The sequence below is a fragment of the Rhineura floridana genome, chromosome 3 (genome assembly GCF_030035675.1).
Source record: "Rhineura floridana isolate rRhiFlo1 chromosome 3, rRhiFlo1.hap2, whole genome shotgun sequence".
Lineage (NCBI taxonomy): Eukaryota > Metazoa > Chordata > Lepidosauria > Squamata > Rhineuridae > Rhineura > Rhineura floridana.
The window spans coordinates 213,204,899-213,230,923 of record NC_084482.1 but is presented as its reverse complement, the minus strand read 5'-3'; the positions used below and the strand labels follow the sequence as shown (position 1 = coordinate 213,230,923).

General features: G+C 43.6%; 1 long non-coding RNA gene across 1 annotated transcript; it reads left to right on the top strand.

Moving 5' to 3' along the window:
• Window positions 1–1,269: 1,269 nt before the first annotated feature.
• On the top strand, window positions 1,270–24,445 carry LOC133382437 (uncharacterized). The gene is made up of 2 exons (XR_009761962.1): window positions 1,270–1,448; window positions 23,580–24,445. It is a non-coding gene; the product is annotated as an uncharacterized LOC133382437 (long non-coding RNA).
• Window positions 24,446–26,025: the final 1,580 nt, after the last annotated feature.

The window sequence follows — 26,025 nt, the reverse complement described above, 5'->3', positions numbered from 1 at the left end:
GTGTAGCCGTACAAAACTTACGATCTGATATCATAAAAACCTTTCTCACTGAAAACAAAAAATCATAATCTGATATATTGGTTGATATTTAGTGTTAAATATGGTGATTCCTTAATAAATAATAGAGCTCCACATAATAGGTTATAGTTAATCCTTGGATGTTATGTTATGTTATTTAATGATTAATAAACAAATTAATAAATGGTTATTAATACAGTTACTTAAGGTTTAACTTTGATTTTATAGAAACCAATTAACAAATCAAAGTCTTTTAATGTTTTATACCTTTTTATTCATTAATGTTCAAATTTAAAACTGTGTATTAACTAAAATGCCATATAGCATATTGCTACATGTATGTTTTATTTTACTATGTTTTAAGCTGACCTATTGGTCGAATAAAGAATGAATGAATGAATGAATGAACCATCAACTAAAAAACCAAAAAACCTATATCAGATTAAAACTCAAGGTACCACTGTAGATGTCATTCTAATGGCATCTGCTAAACATTTTGCAGGCACTTCTGACACCTCTCCTCTTGGTCTGCAACACAAAAAGACACATACAAGTTAGTTGAAGGCCCTGGGAAAGATGACAACAATGGAGTAATCAGCTCACTTCTCAAAACTTTCTAGGAAGAGCAGAATAGCATTGCATGGGCTCCTGTTTCAACACTACCATCTCCACATAGGCATACACAATTTTGCACTGGAATTCTTTTAAAATGCCCTTTTACTATGGCTGACGGTAGTATATTCAATCTTGCTCTAGGAAAAGCTCTTCTATATTTAAGAATTATTAGATTTTGTAAATAGGGTGCCAGTGAATTCAGATGACTGAGCAGAAAACTGTTACACTATGGGCAGAATTTTCTTATAGCAGCCAAATTGCTTTGTTGTTCAATGTCATAGAGGCGCAGTTTAATTAGAACTCTTGCTTTGTTAGCTTTGTTAGATTGCTGTGGTGATAAACCATACGAGGAGTGCCTTAAGGAGACGCCAAGTATATCTGCACTCTGCAGAAACATGGACCAGGAAAGGGCTGAGTTGGCAAACGCCACACCCTCCACGTGAAACTTTGCGGTCATCCAGCAGTTGTTATGGCTCTGAAGCAGCAAGGACAACATGAATGATGCTCAAAAGTAATTGACGAGAACGCCGCCCAAAATGAAATAGAACACAAAAGGTACTTATCTCTTAGATCAAAATCAAAGGGAATGTTCTTGGAGCCCAATCTATGGGACTCCCAGCGGCCTGGGCTGTGGTTCCAGAGACGCTAATTAGTATGATCTAAGCTGGATGCGTGCAAAGTTTGCACTTTCGGAGGGTGGATCAAGCTGTCGAAGGTCTGAAAGAAAACATATAAAAGTCACTGCCACAGAAGGTCTTCTTAACAGTGTCATTCACCAACTCTTGTCTCCGGAATATCTGCTCTTCCTACTCTAGGTAAGTGTATGTATATATACACATTCCCACCGTGGGAATCTCTTTTGTAGAGAGATGCCTATTATTCTGCTGATTCTTAGAGGACAGGAAGGTCATCTGCAAATGAAATTGAAAATATTTGAAAGATTCACAGGTCAAGGATTCAATGGTTTTGATGTTGTAGTTGCCAGGATACATGAAGGAATAACAAACAAGGTGCTGGTGTTGGTGTGCAAAGCCCTACACAGCTTGGGACCAGGTGACTTGAGACCATTTAGATGAACTGGAATTCTCCCCATTCGCTGACAAAAATCATGGACGAATGCAAACTGATGGTCCGCATGCAAAATACAGAGTTTCTGTTAACATAGGGCGAGTATAACATTGTATGTGCAGTGGTGGTGGTGTGGTTGCTCTTTCAGAAACCTAAGGCAGGACCTTAGACCATGATCTGCATGTAAGGTGGTGGTGGAATTCAGAGGAGTGATGTTCTAGGGTATGGATGCTCAGCCAGCTCACGAAGATGTTCAAACTTGAGCTGAGGCAATAATTCTGAGAAGCCGTTTTCTGGAAACATTCTGAGATTTTTCATATAGAGGGATTGAAAATGCTGTCAGTTTTGGTCCTCTGAGTTTCTCATTTTTCCAACCTTACATTTAGTTCTCAACATTTTTGCAGCAATTTTCTATTTCTTAAAAAAAAAAGTCCTCATGGAAATTCTCCTGTATATTAGTGCAAATTTCTCCTAATGAGCACATTTTAATTTATTTATTTATTTATTTATTTATTATTTGGTTGATATTCCGCCCTTCCTCCCAGCAGGAACTCATATGTAATTTTGACTCATATATTTATTTATTTGCGCACTTTCCCCTAACAGAACCATTTTCAGAGGACCAAAACTTAACACTTATCTGAGCAAAGGAACACTAACACTGGAAAACATGCCAAACGACTGAGCGTCAGAAATGAAAATGTTGTAAACATCCCTTCCCCTCAAAAAAAGTGGGGCATGAGGGCAAAAGGTGGTAGGAGAGTGCGGGGGAGGGCTAAGGCACTGTCTTGTTTTAATAATGTGAAACTCTAGCACACTATACATTCAAAAATGTTGACTTTGATTGAGAATTTCAGTCAGAGCTTGGAAGATTACTTCTAAAAAGTAGTAATTGCCGTTACAATTACAATTGCTCTGAAAGTAACTGATTACTTTACTTTTTCTCAAAAGTAATCACTACAATTACATTTCAGTTACTTTTTTAAAAAAACTCCTACAAGGTGCTGGCCTTGGCTGCTGCACATCTAAGAAGCCTAAAACAATATTAAAAATAAACACACACACAGGGGGTAGTAGAATTAAAAAAATTATCCATAAGATTAACATAATGGCATAACAGAATCTCACATCCCCCCAAGCAATGGAGATACCCCAACTCTTGAAATCAAATTTTACACTTGAAATGCTTTTATAATATGTTTCTGTTATGTCTCAAAAGAACAAGATGCTCAAAGAGCATGTCAGACAAGGAATGTCTTTTTACAGTCATTACGTTGCCACCAGTACTGAACAGGCGTACTACTGCGGCGCTTGAAGGCATGCCTGTATTGTGCTGCAAAAAACACCGCAGCACACGTGGAAAGCCATGGAGTGATGACACTTCCCTGCTGGGAGACCTCAGGTACCTCACCAGTTCCTCCTCAGCAGTGTGCACTGCTGACTTCTTGCAGAAAGTTAAAGAAATCATCTTCTAAGTCATCTCCTTCCTGGTCTTTATCTGAAGACTGATCACTGTCCTCATTAAGTACACCCATCTTTATTTCAGCTTTCAGCAAGGCTTCCATTGTGTATCTAAGAAAGAGAGAGGATATGTTAACACATATATGTTAGGAAACCATCATCTGCTCTTCATTTCCTGATGCTTGTCATGTCCCCTGGTTCAGGGTCCAGCCTGAGCCTGTGGATGATGACATGGAAGGTAGGAAGGTGACCAAGTCACCATACTCATGGGGCAGCACAGCAGACCCTTAAGGATTACCTGCAGCAACCCAAGGTTGTGATGAGGAGCCCCAGGAAGAAAAGGACCAGCCCCTGCCTGCCACCTTAAGCCCTCTGATGCCTCCCTTGAGACAACATTTCCCTTGGAGTAATCCACCCAAAGGGCTTCCCTAATGTTTTTACTTGTTGGTATGGGTGGTGGCCTGACACGATTCCAGCCAATCTAGTTTGAAGCGAGGGTGTAGGCAGGCTGCCAGAAGAAGCCTCGTCCTCCCAGATAGCTGCAAACCGCTTTCTTAGGGCTTCGCGCACACCTCTCAGCAGCTGAAAACAGTATGTGTACCTCTCAGGTTTGTTTTCCAGTCCTTCTAACTTGTGGTCCAGATTGCAGAGCGTTGGTAGCAAATACCCCATGAACATGCCGTTCTCCCGTTGCAGGATATCTAGGGACTGGGCTAGTGGCTCCATAATCTCTGTGTATTCCTGTACCACTTCAATCTCAGCAGCTGTGATCCTGGACAAGGAGCAGCGGTCCATTATGGCATGCATTTTTAGTGGCACAGTTGACAGGAGCTCATGTAGTTGCTTCAACACATCAAAGGTGGAATTCCACCTGGTCTTATTCGGTACCTTCAGATACACACCACATTGCGCATGGATATACTCAGCAATCTGGGCTGACTGGTTCTGCTTGGACCACAACTTGCTGCACTTTCCCATCAAGGAACGAAACTGTTTCTTGAAAGGACCAAGAAGACTACTTTTGGAGGAGTCAGAAAGCATGGCCTCTATGTCTTGTGTTGCCACAAGGTTGAGGGTGTGGCTAGCACATCTCTGGTGTGGTGGTAAAACAAAATCCTCTCCTGAGTCTGCAGCTTCTTCCTCTGCCTCAGGTCCTGTGTCCAGGATCTCACAGATAGGCACAAACTCCACCTCAGCCTCCTCCTCCTCCTGGTTATCACCATCATCGTCACTGGTGCCTGCAGCTTCCACTGGTTCTTTGGCCATGAAAACTCTGAACGCTTTCACAAAGTTGGAGCCATTGTCTGTAGTAGTGCACATAACTTTGTTGTGGATCCTGTACTGCACATGTACATCATGCAGTGCTTTTGAAAGGACATCGTATGTATGGCGCCCCTTCAGACGCTTACAAGCCAAGGCCCCGACCTCACGTTTCAGGGTAGTTGGGTTGATCCAGTGGGCTGTTACCCCAAAGTAACTCTTCTTGCCATTGGTCCAACAATCTGCAGTGGTTGCTATATATGCCACAGCACCCATTCGGTTTGCAAGAGTTTCTCTCATGTGGCATGCTCTCTTCTCAATTCTGTCTCTCAGAGTCTTGGCACATATGATGGTGAGATCTTTGGGGAGTCCAATGCAAACCAGATTAATGAGTGATGGTTTGTCCACAGTCTGAAGTGGTAATGTCTCCTCTACAATGGAATCAATGATTCTCCTGTCGAGATTGCTCTGGGTGACAGGCTCCCTGCCAGATCCCCACCTCTCAAGGGTTGTCTGCTGCTGCTTCAGCATTTTGGGAGGAGGGGTGTCATGCATTGGTTCAGGAAGGCCACGTCTCCTTGCCTTTATTGCTTCTTCAATTGCTCTCAGCTTCTCAGGGTGTGCCCTCTGAGGAAGAAGAACAAAGCATGAATCCAAGAAAAAATGGAAGAGGAACTTCACAATTTAAACATAAATAGACAATGGACACTCTTTGAGGACCAGCATGACAAAGGCTTACCTCAAAATGTTTCTTCACATTGGATGAGGAGGAAACAGCTGATCTCAGATTTTTGATCCTTGGAAGGCAGTAATTGCATCGTACCACAACATTTTTCCCACTCTGGCTCACAAATGTACAAGCTTTCTCAAAGCCAAACCATGGTACTTGCTGTTCTGCAGATGTGGCTGTGGGCAACTGGCACTGCTTCATGCCCTCCTCCTCCTCATGCACAGGGCCTCCTTTCTGAACCTCACTTTCTAGTTTTGCCTCCTCAGGATCAACAAGCTGTGACTCAAGTAGCCGCACTAACTGACTGCTGCTCTCAGCAGCAAAACCTGCAACAGGCGTCTCTGTAATAAACAAGAGATAATGCTCCTATATGGGTGAACTTCAGCTGTGATGTGCCCCCATCTCTTCCTCATGCTGCAAGATCCCCCAGTCAGAGTGGAAGTAAGCAGGTTGATAGCACAATTAAAAGAGATCCTATTTGCATCAGTTTTGCTCACTGAATAACCCTGCCTGGACCAGTCTAACCTACTATCTCACAGGGTTGTTGTGAGAACAAAATGAGACTAGGGTTCAAATCCCCACATAGCCATGAAGCTCACTGGGTGACCTTGGGCCAGTCACTGCCTCTCAGCCTCATGAAAACCCTATTCATAGGGTCACCATAAGTTGGAATCAACTTGAAGGTGGTACATATATTTTTTATTTTGAATATGATGATTATGATAATAAATATGCAGCATTTCAAATTAATTCTGTATGAGAAGCATTCCATGCCAAGCTTGGAAAACCAAGGATGAGGTATAAAATGTAGACAAAAATACTTTTGACAAAATGCCGTTTATCTTTTATATCTATATCTATAATTAGCAAATACAGCTGAATGATGTATGTAAAGTATTTTTTCTTTCCCTTTTCTTTTTTATTAATATTTTAGTACTACTGCTAAAGTTCTGATGAAAGAATAAAGCATTCATTAGCCAAATTCAAATGACAATGGGGTTTACAGGAGTTGTCTCTCTCTGGGACTGGGAATCTCTCTCTTTCTCACAGAACATGAGTTTGAGAGCTGGGGGACTGAGAGGAGGAGCTGCAAGGACCCTACTTCTCACCTCATCTCTGCCAAGAACAAAAAAATCAGCCTTAAGCCATTTCTTATACGCCTAATGATGTTTTATTATTATTATTATTATTATTATTACTGAGACAGTTTTTGTCCCACATACAATTCAGTCTTGTGATTAAACAGGACAAAAATACAAATAAAATGAAAGATGGAGTTCAAATAAATATACAATAAAAAGCTAGCCGGCATTTTAAAAGGCAGGAGTGCTCTGTCTGGATAAATACAGCACACATGTATGCATGGGAACAAGGGGGAGAGTTCAAAAAGGGGGGAAGGAAGCGTAGAGCTTGGAAAAGTTACTTTTTTGAACTACAGCTCCCATCAGCCTAATCCAGTGGCCACGTTGCCCAGGGCTGATGGGAGTTGTAGTTCAAAAAAGTAACTTTTCCAAGCTCTAGGCCGAAGTTCCTACTCTGCTCTGAGTAGGCAGAAGGTGCTGCGGGGGGGGGGGCACACACACACACACACACACACAAATCATTGTCACTCACCTCCACAGCTCTTCGTCATTCTGCTGCTGCCTTCTCCTCCATTGTCCTTGCCCTGGCTTTTTCCTCCGGCGTCCATTTTGTCCTCTCAGCCTATTCACCTCTTCCCTCGTGCATCCTAACACAGATCACGAGGGAAGAGAGAGTCTGCGCAGAGGTCCAATCAGTGCGAGGCACATGTCTTGTGTTCACCAATCACAGCCAGGAGCTGACTTCCCCTTGTTCCCGCCCCCAAGTAACGTGCAACCTAACGTGGAAACGTTAGAGTTGCAGCTGAAAAGTAGGGAAATTACTAGTCGTTCCGTTACTTGCCAAATGTAATGGAATTACCCACTCGTTACTTAAAATTGTAACGAATTATAAGTAACTCGTTAAATATAACGAGTTACTTCCAAGCTCTGATTTCAGTTTATATTTTATATTCTTTGTAAAGCATTTAGAGGGATTTCCCTCCTTCATATCATTCAGTACTACTAAATGTCTAGGAGTACACCTCCATCTCTGCACAAGATTTGTGGGAGGTCTCCATTGGATGGGGAAGACTTAAATCCAGTAGCACTTGGTGGGACAGAGTGACGTGCCATTGCTCACTTGGCTTCCTACATGGAGCCACTGCTGCTAACTGAGAGATTCAGACGTGGTGGAAGTTCAGTGATGGCACAGTGCCACTCTCCCTCTCGGTTAAGGATAGCAACAGCCTCCTGGCAACGTCCTGATATCGACATCCACAGTTGGCATTTTAAGGTCTTTCTAGATGAACATTTACTTTTCATGAAACTATATATCTAAAGTGCTTCAGAGTGTCATTCAGCATCTTGAAATGGTACACCAACAATGGCATAACTTCAAGGGAAAGAATGTCACTTTTTCCAATTAAAATACTATAATTTAGGTTGTTAATTACAGCAGACAGGTTGATGCTGTATCCTGTCCCAATCTTGTCATGGGCTGGATTTACAATGTGCTCTTAAAATTATAATGATCCGGATGTTTTCTCAGAGCAGTGCTAACGCAATATATGGAAGTCGGGAAACAGTATAAATGCTCTCACCATTTCAGCTATTTCCACCAGTGTCTTTTGGCTTGCTGCAGTTTTTGGGGCTCATCTTTTCCTGCTGTTGGTAAGTTGTCTTTACATAAATGCTTTGTGAGAAGAGGGTGGGAAGGTACTCTGTGCCTCTGGAGCATATTTGCTTGGGATTTTGGTATTTGAAACTGAATTTGGGAAGAGGCAAATGAGAAAACTAGGGTATTTTGAGATTCGACTCACATATTAGGTGTGACCCACCGAGAAAACGGAAGAACATGCTGATCACTGGAACAGTGTGATGCACTTGATTCAACCTGGGTGTGCGACCTGATCCAGTGGCATCAAGTCCATTATTAGCAATGGGCATCCCTACTTAGATCAAGCTCCATTCAACTCAATGAGGTTTGCTTCTGAGTAGGCATAGGTAGGATTTCACTGCCAGTCTAGGAATATCTGCAAGGGATATGCAAGCTTCCCTCATGCAGGCACAAGGCGGTCCAGATTGCATCTTCCAAACAACAAGCAAAGGTAAAAGAGTGTTGTATTAGGAGGTTGTTTCTGCTCTACAAAAAAAAAGGAGTTGCTGGAAGTGGGGCAAGAGCAAATCCTGTTTGGGTTCTTTTGTTTGTATTCCAGAAGGAAGAGAGAGTTAGGGTCCTCCAGGTGGCTAGACTTGCCTACCAACAGTCTGGGGGATCTCAACAGTACACCCGGGACCACCTCCGTCAGCTCAGCTAGGGAGACTGTTGGGCAGCGGGGTGGGCGGTACACCAACAGAATCCCCAGTCTGTCCCGCTAACCCAACACAAGAGTATAACATTTGATGTGCAGTGATGGTGCTGTGATTGCTCTTTCAGAAACCAAGGCAGGATCTTATACTATGATCAGCATATATGTGATGATAGAATTCAGAGGAATGGTGTTCCAGGGTATGGAGTGCTCAGCTAGCTAAGATGTTCAAACTTGAGCTGAGGGGAGGAAAAACCTGAGAAAGTATTTTCTGGAAACATTCTGAGATTTGTCATATATAGGGATTGAAGATTCTGTCAATGATGGTCCTCTGAGTTTCTCATTTTTCTAATCTTACATTTAGTTCACAACAGTTCTGCAGCAATTTTCCATTTTTTTAAGAAAAAATCCTCATGGAAAGACGTCTTGGTCTTTTGCATTCGATGACTCAGGGATATTCCAGGACCTGCAGGTGACGTTCTGTTTAACATAAGAACATAAGAAGAGCCTGCTGGATCAGGCCAGTGGCCCATCTAGTCCAGCACCCTGTTCTCACAGTGGCCAACCAGGTGCCTGGGGAAAGCCCGCAAGCAGGAGCTGAGTGCAAGAACATTCTCCCCTCCTGAGGCTTCCGGCAACTGGTTTTCAGAAGCATGCTGCCTCTGACTAGGGTGGCAGAGCACAGCCATCATGGCTAGTAGCCATTGATAGCCCTGTCCTCCATGAATTTGTCTAATCTTCTTTTAAAGCCATCCAAGCTGGTGGCCATTACTGCATCTTGTGGGAGCAAATTCCATAGTTTAACTATGCGCTGAGTAAAGAAGTACTTCCTTTTGTCTGTCCTGAATCTTCCAACATTCAGCTTCTTTGAATGTCCACGAGTTCTAGTATTATGAGAGAGGGAGAAGAACTTTTCTCTATCCACTTTCTCAATGCCATGCATAATTTTATACACTTCTATCATGTCTCCTCTGACCCGCCTTTTCTCTAAACTAAAAAGCCCCAAATGCTGCAACCTTTCCTCGTAAGGGAGTCGCTCCATCCCCTTGATCATTCTGGTTGCCCTCTTCTGAACCTTTTCCAACTCTATAATATCCTTTTTGAGATGAGGCGACCAGAACTGTACACAGTATTCCAAATGCGGCCGCACCATAGATTTATACAACGGCATTATGATATCGGCTGTTTTATTTTCAATACCTTTCCTAATTATCGCTAGCATGGAATTTGCCTTTTTCACAGCTGCCGCACACTGGGTCGACATTTTCATCGTGCTGTCCACTACAACCCCGAGGTCTCTCTCCTGGTCGGTCACCGCCAGTTCAGATCCCATGAGCGTATATGTGAAATTCAGATTTTTTGCTCCAATATGCATAATTTTACACTTGTTTATATTGAATTGCATTTGCCATTTTTCTGCCCATTCACTCAGTTTGGAGAGGTCTTTTTGGAGCTCTTCGCAATCCCTTTTTGTTTTAACAACCCTGAACAATTTAGTGTCGTCAGCAAACTTGGCCACTTCACTGCTCACTCCTAATTCTAGGTCATTAATGAACAAGTTGAAAAGTACAGGTCCCAATACCGATCCTTGAGGGACTCCACTTTCTACAGCCCTCCATTGGGAGAATTGTCCGTTGATTCCTACTCTCTGCTTTCTGCTTCTTAACCAATTCCTTATCCACAAGAGGACCTCTCCTCTTATTCCATGACTGCTAAGCTTCCTCAGAAGCCTTTGGTGAGGTACCTTGTCAAATGCTTTTTGAAAGTCTAAGTACACTATGTCCACTGGATCACCTCTATCTGTATGCTTGTTGACACTCTCAAAGAATTCTAATAGGTTACTGAGACAGGACTTTCCCTTGCAGAAGCCATGCTGGCTCTGCTTCAGCAAGGCTTGTTCTTCTATGTGCTTAGTTAATCTAGCTTGAATTATACTTTCTACCAGTTTTCCAGGGACAGAAGTTAAGCTAACTGGCCTGTAATTTCCGGGATCCCCTCTGGATCCCTTTTTGAAGATTGGCGTTACATTTGCCACTTTCCAGTCCTCAGGCACGGAGGAGGACCCAAGGGACAAGTTACATATTTTAGTTAGCAGATCAGCAATTTCACCTTTGAGTTCTTTGAGAACTCTCGGGTGGATGCCATCTGGGCCCGGTGATTTGTCAGTTTTTATATTGTCCATTAAGCCTAGAACTTCCTCTCTCGTTACCACTATTTGTCTCAGTTCCTCAGAATCCCTTCCTGCAAATGTTAGTTCAGGTTCAGGGATCTGCCCTATATCTTCCACTGTGAAGACAGATGCAAAGAATTCATTTAGCTTCTCTGCAATCTCCTTATCGTTCTTTAGTACACCTTTGACTCCCTTATCATCCAAGGGTCCAATTGTCTCCCTAGATGGTCTCCTGCTTTGAATGTATTTATAGAATTTTTTGTTGTTGGTTTTTATGTTCTTAGCAATGTGCTCCTCAAAATCTTTTTTAGCATCCCTTATTGTCTTCTTGCATTTCTTTTGCCAGAGTTTATGTTCTTTTTTATTTTCTTCATTCGGACAAGACTTCCATTTTCTGAAGGAAGACTTTTTGCCTCTAAGAGCTTCCTTGACTTTGCTCGTTAACCATGCTGGCATCTCCTTGGCCCTGGCGGTACCTTTTCTGATCTGTGGTGTGCACTCCAGTTGAGCTTCTAATATAGTGTTTTTAAACAACTTCCAAGCATTTTCGAGTGATGTGACCCTCTGGACTTTGTTTTTCAGCTTTCTTTTTACCAATCCCCTCATTTTTGTGAAGTTTCCTCTTTTGAAGTCAAATGTGACCGTGTTGGATTTTCTTGGCAATTGGCCAGTTACATGTATGTTTAATTTAATAGCACTGTGGTCACTGCTCCCAATCGGTTCAACAACACTTACATCTCGCACCAGGTCCCGGTCCCACTGAGGATTAAGTCCAGGGTTGCCGTCCCTCTGGTCGGTTCCATGACCAACTGATCTAGGGAATAGTCATTTAGAATATCTAGAAACTTTGCTTCTTTGTCATGACTGGAACACATATGCAGCCAGTCTATGTCCGGGTAGTTGAAGTCACCCATTACTACCACATTTCCTAGTTTGGATGCTTCCTCAATTTCATATCTCATCTCAAGGTCTCCCTGAGCATTTTGATCAGGGGGACGATAGATCGTTCCCAGTATTAAGTCCCTCCTGGGGCACGGTATCACCACCCACAACGATTCTGTGGAGGAGTCTGCCTCTTTTGGGGTTTCGAGCTTGCTGGATTCAATGCCTTCTTTCACGTATAGAGCGACTCCGCCACCAATACGTCCTTCCCTGTCCTTCCGATATAGTTTATATCCAGGGATAACCGTATCCCACTGGTTTTCTCCATTCCACCAGGTCTCGGTTATGCTCACTATATCAATGCTCTTCTCTAAGACCAAGCACTCCAGTTCTCCCATCTTGGTTCGGAGGCTCCTAGCATTAGCGTACAGGCACTTGTAAGCAGTGTCTCTCTTCAAGTGTCTTTGGCACTTGTGGTTAGGCCTGTGGTAATTTTGCTCTTCTGAATTTATATCCTGTGCCCCTGCTCTCACAATGCCTACTTCTAGGCCTACCCCTTTTAAAATTTCATCATTTCTTTGGTCTTTATCCCAGGGGGGAGGTTTATTCCAAACCGGACCTTTCTCAGCTCCTGTCGGGTTTCCCCCCTCAGTTAGTTTAAAAGCTGCTCTGCTACCTTTTAATTTTAAGTGCCAGCAGTTTGGTTCCATTCTGGTTCAAGTGGAGCCCGTCCCTTTTGTACAGGCCCGGCTTGTCCCAAAATGTTCCCCAGTGCCTAACAAATCCGAACCCTTCCACCCGACACCATCGTCTCATCCACGCATTGAGACTGCGAAGCTGGGCCTGTCTGGCTGGTCCTGTGCGTGGAACTGGTAGCATTTCAGAGAAAGCCATCTTGGAGGTCCTGGCTTTCAGCATCCTACCTAGCAACCTAAATTTTGCTTCCAGGACCTCACGGCTGCATTTCCCCATGTCGTTGGTGCCAACGTGCACCACGACCACTGACTCCTTCCCAGCACTGTGTACCAAACTATCTAAACGACGGGCGATATCCGCAACCTTCGCACCAGGCAGGCAAAACACCTTGCGGTCTACACGCCCATCACACACCCCACTGTCTATGTTCCTAATGGTCGAATCACCCACTACAAGGATCCCTCCACCCCCTGGAGATATATCCTCGGCACAAGAGGATAGCTGCTCATCCCCCAAGGAATGGGTCCATTCTAAGGGATCGTTTCCCTCTTCCTCAGCTGGATGCTCTCCTTCCCCGAGACCATCGTTGTCCATGATAGCAGGAGAGCTATCATCGTTGGAGTGGGACACAGCTATAACGTCCCTGAAGGCCTCCTCCACACACCTCTCTGCCTCTCTCAGCTTTTCCAGGTCCGCCACCTTGGCCTCAAGGAAATGAAGTCGTTCCCGGAGAGCCAGGAGCTCATTGCACCGAGAGCACACCCACGACTTCTGTCCAACAGGCAGATAGTCGTACATGCTGCAGGCGGTGCAAAACACTGGAAAGCCCCCACACCCCTGTTGGCTTCTTACCTGCATAGTTTTGTTTAAGGTTTATTACGTCAATGGGTTGGAGACTGCGGTTTAGTTGAGGTCAGGGAACAGACGGGCACAGTGGGGGGCCCTGGTCTCCTCGCCCTGCTGCCGAGCTCGCTCTGCTGCTTAACTCGCCTTGACGCTTTGTCAGCTGGGGCCTTGATGCTTTAGCAAGGACTGAGCTGACTCTCTCCCTGTATGTGTCGGTGGAGTTTCCTTTTCCCCCTTCTCTCCGACTGGAATTTAGCCTTGTTTACAGTGTCTCCTGAAGCTTTCCTGCTAGGGTGGTGTTGAAAACTAGCTTTCTATAGGCTTCCTTCTCCTAGGATCTGTCTCCTAAGATATAGGTTCTTTCAGGATTTGGCTCCTAGCTCAGGGTGACCTTGGGCTGCCCTTATTACTTATTGCTCTGAGCTGTTTTACTTCAATTAAATAATGGAATAAATGGGAGCTACTTACCCTCTTTTCGCTCTGCTGCTTAACTCGCCTTGATGCTTTGTCAGCTGGGGCCTTGATGCTTCATCAGCTGGGGCTCCCTCTAGCTCGTGGAGCAGGCTCCCTCGCTAGGGTGCTCTGACTTTATATGTGTGGCTGGTTCCTCCCAGCTACTGCTGCCAGCCAATGATGTGTTACTTGAGGCTGATGGCTCAACTATCAGCTGGGGCTTACCTCTTTAGGATTATCTCAGACTTCCTTCCTTTGAAGGCAGGAAGGCAGGCTTCCTTCCTGAGCAAGGGGCAGGGCTGTTTAAGCTTTTGGTTGCTTTTAATCTAAGCAAGGGGCTGCACCTTCCAGGCAAGTCTTTTTTGTTTGTTGTTTTCCCACCTAGAACAGCCTGACCTTTATTTAACCTAGGGAAACAGAGCTTGTGGTTGTGTTTCAGGAAGGCTGAAGCTGCCCTTTTTAGCAAGGACTGAGCTGACTCTCTCCCTGTATGTGTCGGTGGAGTTTCCTTTTCCCCCTTCTCTCCGACTGGAATTTAGCCTTGTTTACAGTGTCCCCTGAAGCTTTCCTGCTAGGGTGGTGTTGAAAACTAGCTTTCTATAGGCTTCCTTCTCCTAGGATCTGTCTCCTAAGATATAGGTTCTTTTAGGATTTGGCTCCTAGCTCAGGGTGACCTTGGGCTTGATGTAACATGTTCTGCTTGTCCTATTGCTTTTGAAGGTAGCTGTCTCCCTGAGGGACATACAGGTGATACAGCGTTTGCAGTGACAAGGAAGAAACCCAGGATTGCTGAGAGGTGGCTTCGTATATATAGATGTGTGTCGTTCCCACTGAACTCTGTGGGAATCACTTTTGAAGAGACATGCATATTATTCTGCTGACTCTTAGAGGACAGGAAGGTCATGTGCAAATGAAATTGAAAATATTTCAAACCCAGTTCAAAGATTCATGGGTCAAGGGTTCAATGGTTTTGATGCTGTAGTTGCCAGGATACATGAAGAAATTAAAAGCAAGGTGCTGGTTTCGGTGTACGGAGCCCTACACAACTTGGGACAAGGTTACTTGAAAGGTCATCTTACCCCTTACATATCCTGTTGATCACTGCGCTCTGCAGGTGAGGGCCTCCTGCAGACACCAAGTTATCCAAAGGTCCACTCTGCACAATATAGGAAGTGGACCTTGAGTGTAGTGGCACCGACGCTTTGGAATTCCCTCCCCTTAAATATTATACAGACTCCATCTCTGTTGTCTTTTCAGTGCCTACTGAAGATCTTCCTCTTTCAACAAGCCTTTTAAGTAGAGACCTTATCCCAGTCTGTGTCTGTGTTGGAAATGCTTTTAAAATTGTTTTTATAGATAGTTACTTCTTTTTTAAAATATATTTTAATATGATTTTATTATATATTGTTTTTGAGATGTTTTCAGTGTTTTTTGTGTGTGTTCTGTCTATTGTTTGCTTTCCTCGGCTCTCTCTGGAAGGCAGAGGTAGAAAATTTAACAATAATAATTTCTTGAGAAATAATGAACAGGTTTGATGAACCCTTTGGAATAGGATGGTGGTGACTTTCAAATATGCAGGTTATTGAAACTAGAGGATAATTTCAGCTGTTCTGCATTTGAGACCATTGAAGATGAACTGGAATTTTCCACATTTGGTGACAAGAACCATTGACAAATGCATACAGAATGTTTGTATGCAAAATACTGAGTTTGTGTTAATATTGGGTGAGTATAACTATTTATGTGCAGTGATGGTGCTGAGATTGCTCTTTCAGAAACTCAAGGCAGGATGTTATACTATGATCCCTTCATGGAATCCATCCATCTCTTGTTTGGCCTTCCTCTTTCTACTCCCTTCTGTTTTTCCCACCATTACTGTCTTTCCTAGTGAATCACGTCTTCTCATTATGTGTCCAAAGTATGATAACCTCAGTTGCATCATTTTAGCTTCTAGTGATAGCACAGGTTTAATTTGTTCTAACACCCAATTCTTTATCTTTTTTGCAGTCCATAATATGCACAAAGCTCTCCTCCAACACCACATTTCAAATGGGTTGAATTTTTTCTTATCTGCTTTTTTCACAGTCCAACTCTCACATCCATACATAAAAATTGGGAATGACATGGTCTAAATAATCCTGACTTGTTCAGTGATACATCTTTGCATATCAGGACCTTTTCTAGTTCTCTCATAGCAGCCCTCCCCAGTCCTAGCTTAATCCTGATTTCTGATAGAAATTTCTCATTACATAGGTAGTCCATATTTTTTCTGTACATCAGAATCCATGTTCTTAATAATATATTCCCGTGGTCATATATGAGACTATAAATCCTATGTTCCCATGGTCATTCTTGTGTCTCCTTTCAATTATTTCAAGCAACACCTTTCCAATATTGTTATATTGTGGTGTTTTTCTGAAAAAAACCCTCAAATAAATAATTTTAAGATGCTTCCCCTCCAAAAATAATTTCTGTACTTTCCCATTTATTTTTATAGAAAGTTGAATTGTGCATCGGTGTCCTATTCCAGATTTCACACCCTAATTCCCTTCTATTCTGGTGTGTCAATGCACAATTAAAAACAAATTTTCACATGGGAGTCTGATTAGATGTCAGCATTAACCTTCCTAACCAATTTCTTTAGCTGTTACAAATGAACTCACACCCAAGTAAGTTGATTCAGTCTCACACCAGCCCTTCTAAGATGTCCACCACTTGAATGTCACCAATTCTCTGAAGACTTTCTTCAGTAGCTAACACTCTCTCCTTTCATGCTGATTAGCTCCTACAGCGTTTGTTGATGTGGGAGAAGGCATGAACAAGGATCTCATTCTCAACCCAGCAGCAAAAAAGGGGCAGAGGGAGGGGTGTGGCTGTGACTATCATGCAGGGACCCGGCCGTTCCGAATTTGCCACTACACTACTGGATGAGTGGATTAACAAGCCATGACATGATTCTCACTTGTGGTTAGGGTTGCATCCCAGGGTCAAGGGTAGCTCATGTGAATGGTCTTCCACCATTATAAATTTTTGCAAAGATATGCAAGCAAGTCAGTCCTTGCCTGGAAACTGGAAGCATCATCACTTTTGCAGGCCTGAAGAATATTCAGAGCTCTATGAAGGGATGACAAGGGGACATTCTCTGCATTTTGGTAACATATCAGTGTTTTACTTCTGTTTGTATGATATTCTAAACTGTTTTTAGAGCTTCTGTTTGCCACTTTCTGACCAGAGTGGATTAAGCACGACAAATTTCAACTAGATCCATGGTTTTCATGGAAGGAATATTTATTCATGTATTTATTTATTTTTTTTAAAAAAGAGGAAAAGTTTCTAGCAGTTCCTCCAGGAGAGGGTGAAAAGTGCAGACATGGTCGTCTCTCAGAGATTCTGGAGACAAGAGTTGGTGAATAACAGTGTTAAGAAGATCTTCTGGGGCAGAGATTTTGATATGTTTTCTTTCAGACCTTCGGCAGCTTGATCCACCCTCCCAAAGAGCAAACTTTGCATGCATCCAGCTTAGTTCATACTAATTAGCATCTCTGCAATCACAGCCCAGGTCGCTGGGAGTCCCATAGATTGGGTTCCAAGAACATTCCCTTTCATTTTGATCTAAGAGATAAGTACCTTTTGTCTTCTATTTCATTTTGGGAGTCTCGGCGTTCTCGTCAATGACTTTTGAGCATCATTCATGTTGTCCTTGCTGCTTCAGAGCCATAACAACTGCTGGATGACTGCAAAGTTTCACGTGGAGGGTGTGGTGTTTGCCAACTCAGCCTTGTCCGGGTCCATGTCTCTGCAGAGTGCAGACATACTTGGCATCTCCTTAAGGCTTTGCTCTTATGGTTTAACACCGCAGCAATCTTAGGGGCTAACAAAGCAAGAGTTCTCATAAAAGAGCACCTCTATGACATTGAACAACAAAGCAATTTGGCTGCTATAAGAAATTTCTGCCCATAGTGTAACAGTTTTCCGCTTAGTCATCTGAATTCACTGGGACCGTATTTACAAAATTAATGAATGAATTAAATGTAAAAGAGCTTTTCCTAGAGCAAGATTGAACAGATTATCATCAGTCATATTAAAAGGGCGTTGTAGAAGAATTCCACTGTAAAATGGTGTATGCCCATGTAGAGTTGGTAGTGTTGGAACAGTAGCCCATGTAATGGTATTCTGTCCTTTCCTTAGAGATTTGAGAAGTGAGCTGATTACTCCACTGTTATTGTTACTTTTGATAGCCTAACTCCATTTTGGTTCAAGTGGAACCCAGGAGGTTCAAGGTCGGGAACTATAACTCCCACCCCCACTCTCTCTCTCTCTCTCTCTCTCTCACACACACAGAATGGTATGGGTGGTTATGTGTTCCAGAGGTGTTGTGCAAAGAACAACAAGGGAGCGTTAAGAAACAAAAATTAACTAAGAGCGACTGGATAAATGTTCTCCTTGGCAGAGTTCCCTCCAGCACAGTAGAATAGTCCTATTGTCCAAAGAAAGTAGCCTAAGTTTTTCAGGGTCAGCAAGAGACATACACACACACACACACACCACAAACTCACCAGATGCTCAGACCCCTCCATGGCAGGAGGGGAAGAGAGAAAAAGTATTTTTAAGACGGAGGCTTGAATCTAGGAAAAGAAGCTGAGAAGGAGAGGAGAAGGGGGGGCAATGGTGGTCTGCGCTCCGACACGTATAGCCACACTCTAAAACAACACTCTCAAGGCAGGACTGCAGGGAGAGATCCGAGGAGAGAGTCAGGGTCTCGGTGCAAACCTTGAGAATAAGAGATTTTTTCATGGTTTTGGTTCAGAGGTCTTATACCTCTCTCCAGCTGCATTCATCTGCCCATTCCGGGTCTAGGATAGGTCTTCTCTCCCAGGGCGGGTTCTAAAGAGCGGCCAGGTTGGGCACTGGCCCGAGGGCCCTGGATCTACAGGAGCCCCTGAGCAGTCCTTGAGGGGCTCTCTGCTCCCCTTCCGTGATCCATGCTCCCCCATGCCCCCCCATGCCCCCCCTTACCTGTCAGCCGGCTTTTTAGCATTGCCCTTAATGAAGATGGTGGCCACAGCTTCCCTAAGGTACTGAAGCCGCTGCCGCCTTCTTAATCGATGGGAGAGATCTGTGCGCATAGCACGCATGTGTGCCGTCAACAAAGATGGTGGTGGAGGCTTCATTCCCCGTAGGGAAACCAGGGCCGCCATCTTCATTAAGGGCAATGGTAAAGACTAGACAGGTAGGGGGCACAGGGTGTGTGTGCGTGCGCACACCCACCCACCCACCGGTGCTCACGACAAGCTGATGCACAAGGGCCCCCGCATGCCTGGAGCCGGCCCTGATCTCTCCTACCTGTCACTCTTTATAGTAATAGGGTTCTTTGATCTGTTTAGTTTAAAGTTATGAATGGGTTAGGATATTAATGATTAATGCTGCCACTCACAAAAGTAACTTTGTAATGCTATCCTTCTCTTTTTCTCAATAAAAGAAAGCTTTGCTTTACTCTGGTGTGGACCTGCATTTGGGGGTTATATATGCACCATTCAGTCACTTTTCAGGGCAACCTGCTTGTTTTTATCCCTAGCAAAAGATCCCCCTCCTCTCAAGGAGGTGTGTTTCATGGGCCATGTGGGTGGCACGTTCACACACTCAGGCTCCCAAGAGCACGTGCCGTAACATTATCCTTCCCAGGGCCTTCAACTAACTTTGATGTGGTTTTACTTGTGCAGACCAAGACCAGAAGGTGCCGGAAATATCTGCAAGATTTTTAGCAGATGCCGTTAGAACAAGATCTTCAATGGTACCTTGATTTTCAATCTGATCTAGGTTGTTTTGTTGTTGTTGTTGTTGATGATGATGGTTTTATTTGTCCATTTCTCTTACAATGATGGATTTTGGATATATCAATCTCACCTGTTGGTATTCACCAGTTCCCTCCGGTATTGGAAGGAAGGTGGGGACATACAGGAGATTATTGAAGAAGTCATGCTAGATGCATGATGGCACAGGGTTCCTGTAACTTGCCAATTAGCGTAAGGGGGAAAAGGGGGGAAATTGGAAGCCTTCTCTTCCTTAGTTTTTAGAGTCCTTGTGATCCAAAATGTTTCGAGCAGAGACAAAGGGAAGGGAAAGTGAACAGGACTAGGGACAGAGCTTGGAAAAGTTACTTTTTTGAACTACAACTCCCATCAGCCCCGGCCAGCAACTTTTCCAAGCTCTGACTAGGAATGGCTGAGAAACTCAACTCAATTCACCTTTAATGCTGAATTTATCAAATTCACATTTTCCAAAATGATATGAGAACTGAAACACGGCCATATTTCAAAATCCCCACTTCTCTGTGTTCTTTTCTATGCAGTCTAACCAACCAGTGTTTTACGAATACCAATTATGTGAAGGGAAACTGTCATCAAAATGAATACATGCAAGAAAATAACATGCAAATATGCATTGTGCGAAGGGAATCTCTTGCAAAATTGTGTACATTAGTGTCAACTGGAGAAATTCACAGGAAAATGTTTGGGAATTTTTGTTACTGTTGAAACCTGGAGAAGTGAATTTAAGACTGGAAAAATGAGAAATGGAGGGAAACATAACTGACAGATTTTTGCATCTCTCTGTACGACACAGTACTACTAAATTTCCAGGAGTACACCTCCATCTCTGCAAAGATTTGTGGGAGGTCTCCATTGGATGGGGAAGACTTAACTCCAGTAGCACTTGGTGGGACAGAGTGACGTGCCATTGCTCACTTGGCTTCCTACATGGAGCCACTGCTGCTAACTGAGAGATTCAGATGTGGTGGAAGTTCAGTGATGGCACAGTGCCACTCTCCCTCTCGGTTAAGGATAGCAACAGCCTCCTGGCAACGTCCTGATATCGACATCCTGAGTTGGCATTTTAAGGACTTCCTACAGGCACATTTATTTTTAATGAAACTATATAGCTAAAGTGTTTTGGAGTGTCATTCAGCATCTTGAAATGGTACACCAGCAATGGGATATAATCAAAGAAAAGAATGTCACATTTTCCTATTAAAATACTATCAATTAGGTTGTTAATTACAGCAGACAGGTTGATGCTGTATCCTGTCCCAATCTTGTCTTGGGCTGGATTTCCAGTGTGCTCTTAAGATTTTAATACCTTAATGATCCAAATGTTTTCTAAGAACAGTGCTGATGCAATATATGGAAGTCGGGAAATAGTATAAATGCTCTCACCATTTCAGTTATTTCCACCAGTGTCTTTTGGCGTCCCATGATTTTTGGGGCTCACCTTTTCCTGCTGTTGGTAAATTGTCTTTCATAAATCCTTTCTGAGAAAAGGATGTGAAGGCACTCTGTGCCTCTACATCATATTTGTTTGGAATATTAGATTGGGAAATTGAATTTGGGAAGAGGCAAATGAGAAAACTAGGGTATTTTGAGATTCGACTGACAGACTTGGTGTGGCTCACCGTAAAAATGGAAGAACATGATGATCACTGGAACAGTGTGATATGTTTCATTCTACCTGGGTGTGTGACCTGATCCAGTGGCATCAAATCCGTTGTTAGCAATGGGCATCCCTACCTAGAGCAAGCTCCATTCAGCTCAATGAGGTTTGCTTCTGAGTAGGCATAGGTAGGATTTCACTGTCAATCTAGGAATATCTGCAAGCGATATGGAAGCTTCCTTTATGTGGGCACAGAGCGCTCCAGTTTGCATCTTCCAAACAACAAGCAAAGGAAAATCTTTGATGGTAAAAGAGTGGTGTATTAGGAGGCTGTTTCTGCTCTACAAAATAAAGGAGTTGCTGGATGTGGGGCAAGAGCAACTCCTGTTTGGGTTCTTTTGTTTGTATTCTAGAAGGGAGAGAGAGTTAGGGTCCTGCAGCTGACTAGGTTTGCCTACCTTTACCTGTGCTCTTCTCTACCGAACTTCCTTCCATTCTAAACTGATATACTCAGGGAAGCTGACCTGCCCCTCCTTCCTTTGTCTTCTTCTTCTTCTTCTGTTCGAGGAGAGAGGAGACAACTTTGACTTTGCTCTCTCTCCTGAGCCATGAGGGCAATACCCAAGTCTGGGCATTGCACCTCCAATTTAGTTAGTTAGTTAGAACTAGGTATACTTTTCCTATCTACTATGCATTTCTATAACGTAGCTTTTTCAATGTGCTAAGTCATATCTCAGTGGTCGAAATGCAGGGTAAAAGCCTGCTATTTACATAAAAACACATACTGGCACACACGCAGCTCAGACCACTGAGGATCACTGCATATATATATTTATATATATATACATATTTCCATCACGGAGTCAACCAAAAATACAGGAGGCATTTTGAAAGGAACCCATCACGGAGAGGCAGCCCTAATCTCTCTGTAAAAGCAAGACATGCTTTGAGACCCCTGCCTTCCTGCCCTTTAGGGATTAGCATTTGCTGACACAATTTAGCCATTTGATATCTCCCTCACCTTCCAATATTAAGCAGGAGGCTTTTTACACTGCCTCAAGATGCAATCTGAAACCCATTCAACCATGCAGTAAGCCCCATTGAATTTAATGTAGGGAAACTTAGTCACCGTGTTCTTGCAGCTACAATGAACACCTGATGGGATTCACATTATTAGCCACAGGTGATGAACACACAGCCAATGGTTCTGCAAAAAGTCATTTCTGACTCGGATTCCAGAGAATGGGGGTTTCCAGAGCAGGCGCTGGAGGGGAGGGAACTGGCCAAAGGGTAGGTGGAGGGAAGCAAGAAAATCAGAGGAAGAGAAGTGAGTTTGCAGGCATGCCCTAGATGAATGGAAAGAGGAGCAGTAGAAATCACCATTGGAGCATGTGTGTTGTGAGGCAGGTATGTGCTGCACCCCCTCCCCTTGCCATAGGACATGAAAATGAAAATGTAAGCATATGATTGTTGCAGGAACAGTGTGATGGATTTGTTTTATCCTTAGTTTATGACCTAATCCAGGGGCAAGAAATTCATGATGACAGGTGGGCATCAGTTCTGTGCACTGCATGCTCTGCAAGAGGAATGGGGTGATTCAAGTGAGGCTTTCACATGTCCGAGTTGGACTGAACCTTTAACAGCGCATCTCCAGCTGGACTCAGATGCCCCCACATTTAAAATGGGAGGTACTGTGTTTCTACCCCCCCCACCCACTTTCCCTTACACAGGTCAGTTGGGGGAGCGATCTCTGCCAGCATGACGAGGATGTCTTCTCACAAGTCCATGCTGGAGAGCAGACTCCACCCGTCAACATTGGAGGTGTGTGAAAGGTGACGTCTTTTGGTGACCTTTGCCAACCGCAACCTTCACCACCCCTACTTACTCCCTTTGAATACTGTTGTACAGACTTGAAAAGTATTACATTTTCCATCCAGGAGAACCCCTGTGGGTCTCAATCTGAAATGTCACCAGTTTCCACTCCTGTGATACTTCACACCACACCCTTGCACAGGAAGGAAAAGAGAGGCTCCAACGCTTTACCAATATACCTCCTTGCTCTCCACCACACCGCACCCCCATCCAGTGAATGCCAAAGAGCTCCCTCCTCCAGTGCAATCTTGCCTTGCCCTTGCTGCTGTCTGTTCAGCATAACATAGGAAGCAGACATTTAGTGTGGTGGCACCGACCCTTTGGGATTCCCTTCCCTTAAATATTAGACAGACGCAGTCTCTGTTATATTTTCGGCACCTACTGAAGACCTTCCACTTTCAACAAGCCTTTTACATAGATGCCTTCCTAGTCTGAGTCTGTCTTGGAATTGCTTTTCAAAATATTTTTAAAGCTGGGTATCTTCTTAAAATAAGATTGGATTTGATTAGTTTTTAAAGCTGTTTCAATGTGTTTTTTAAGATGTTTTGTTTTCATATGTTTTAGGGTGCTTTTCGTGTTTTTGTTACTGCCCTGGTCTCCTTCTCGGAGGAAGATCAGGTTATAAATTGAATAATAATGATGAAAATCAAACAAGTATTAAAGTGCACGTCAACATTCACAAGCTTAAATGATTCCACTCCCTTTTCCCCCAGATTTTTTCTCGACTGGAAAGTCATCTATCAACATCAGAGTGATGGAAGTGATCCCATCAGGGAGAATATATGTGCCCTTAAAATTTACAATTCATGAGGATTATCGCTATCCCACTGGACCATACCTGAATCCTCTCCTGTCTGGTCGAGTCCCCATAACAATTTTGGAAGTTGGCACATCCCCATTTCTCCTGAGCAACAAACCGGAGCAGAGATATGGAGGGTCCTCAGGTTTTAGCTTTCCTCAACTTTGGTCTGAAATTCATTTGCCACCACTGATGCAACCATGCTCATTTCTTTACAATCCCGGAACAAGATCACCCCTTCATTGAATGGGAACATGATCATCACAGGAATGGAACAGAACGGTACCCGAATTGCACAAAATAGATTCACAGGTGATGATTGTATGGGTTTTGGTGCCAGAAATGTTGAGCCTCTCCATCCAGATAAACAAGAGCAGACTGGATCATCACATCTGTCACTCATACCTACACCTGCCTGCTCAAAGCACCTCTCAGGTTTCCCTCCAACTCTCTTAGATATGGAGTTTTTTGCTTCCTTTCTTTCAAGCCAACCTGAAGGCATTCTGACCAAAATTCAAGGGATCCCAAATTCACTGCTCATTCTTTGATGTATCTCTGAATATTCCTCAGGTCTGCAAGATTTATGATGCTTCCATTTTCCTGAGAAGCTGTCATTCTCTGTGTACTTATGCCTTGTCTCATTTTACTCCTCATTCATCTGTCATTTCACTCTTCTGCACAAAATGTATTGTTCACCTTTCTGAAGCTGCTCAACATGGAAAGGCTTCCCTGCACTCCTCTTTCCCCTACAATAAACCTCATCTATCTGCATCAAAACGATCTGTTGTGGTCCTCTTATGTTTTACTCCTTTGGGGCAATCAGGTTTAGATTCCGGTTGGGTGAGGATTGCTCAAGATAGAAGTGATTTTAGGAAAGATAGAGCTATCAACACTAAAAGGGTAAAGTCTCAGTGATTGGTCCCTGTTTTTGAGTAAGGTCTCAAAGTTCAATTCCAGCACCCTTTTCAAAAGGATTAAACATCTGGGTTGAACTCTCCTTCCTCAGATATTACGACCAGAGCTGAGCTTAGTCCAACTATTTCCCCTCAATGTCAAGGTACCTCTCAGGATTGTTGCTGAAATTGGATTGAGGCATCACCATTTCTAGCAAGAGATTCCCTCTAGCATTCTCTAAGCTGATCCTCAATGGATGAATGTGCTTTGACATTGTGTTCCATTATTGCTTGCTTGCTTGCTTGCATTCATATACAGTCCCATAGCTAAGGCTCTCTGGGCAGTTTACAGCAATTAAAAACAATAAGAACAAATACACAACTTTTAAAACACACACAAAACATTAAAAACACTTTCAGTTTCATCTGGAACATTCTGCACCTAGGGATCCCACACAAAGAATATAAGATTCATCAAATGGAACGTCATGTGTCCCAAGGCGCATTGTGGTTGCCAAAGTGTTTGTGGGGTATCCGCCTTGTGCTGCCCTCTGGGGGGCAGGTTTGGGAAATAGCGGAACCAAAGACAGTTGTGGGTGGAAACAGGATGCAACCTTAATAAATACCACAACTAATTGGTGTTGGCATGGCCGTGGAGATAGGGTCGAAGTCTCCTCAAACCACCTGCCTGTTGATTGACAACTGCCTCAGAATGACTATTGAGGAAACCCGGGCAGTTGGCAAGAGTAAAATGGATCCAGTCTGGTGCTTTCCAGGCATCTGGAGCCACGCTATCAACTGAGGTTAGTTGGCTTCAGATCGGGTCACCAAGAGAAGCCCATACTATGAACTTCCCTCCAAGGTGATGTTAATTCTCCTGCCCAATGCCATTTCCGCCCCTTCCAAAAGTTGTGAAAAATTATAAGCAATGTGTGATAGTTCTAGCTGTTCACTGAGGGAAAGGAAGAACAACCCTCCCCATGGGAGAGGAAAAAATCCTTTCTGACCCTGTTAACCGGAGACCCCATAAAGTCTCAGCAGGAGCTGGACCCCAAGGGTGGGTGGATTGGGTGAATTTCACAAAGAAGGGGATCCAAGGAGGAGATCTGGGAAGGTGCTGCACCAGCACTTCTGCAGGTCAAGGCACCACCAGCCATGGATTCTTCCCCTTCCTTGCCAGGGCCAGCCCCTTAACCCCACAACCAGGTCTCTGCACACAATGGCAGCCAGAACTTTGTATAAAGAAAGATGTGTTTCCTAGGCCACCTCAAATAAGATTCATGGAACTCACAAAATATTTGATGATAATCACCAAAGAAGACAAATATGTAGAGGTTTGAACTTCCAGGAGTCCTTCAGCTAATGCTGTTTGGGTCAATTTCAGAAAGTAGAAATGTTGTGTCTGTGTGGCGGAATACACATTCACATGTGCATGGCTGAGGGTCAGCACTCATGTGCAAATGGACT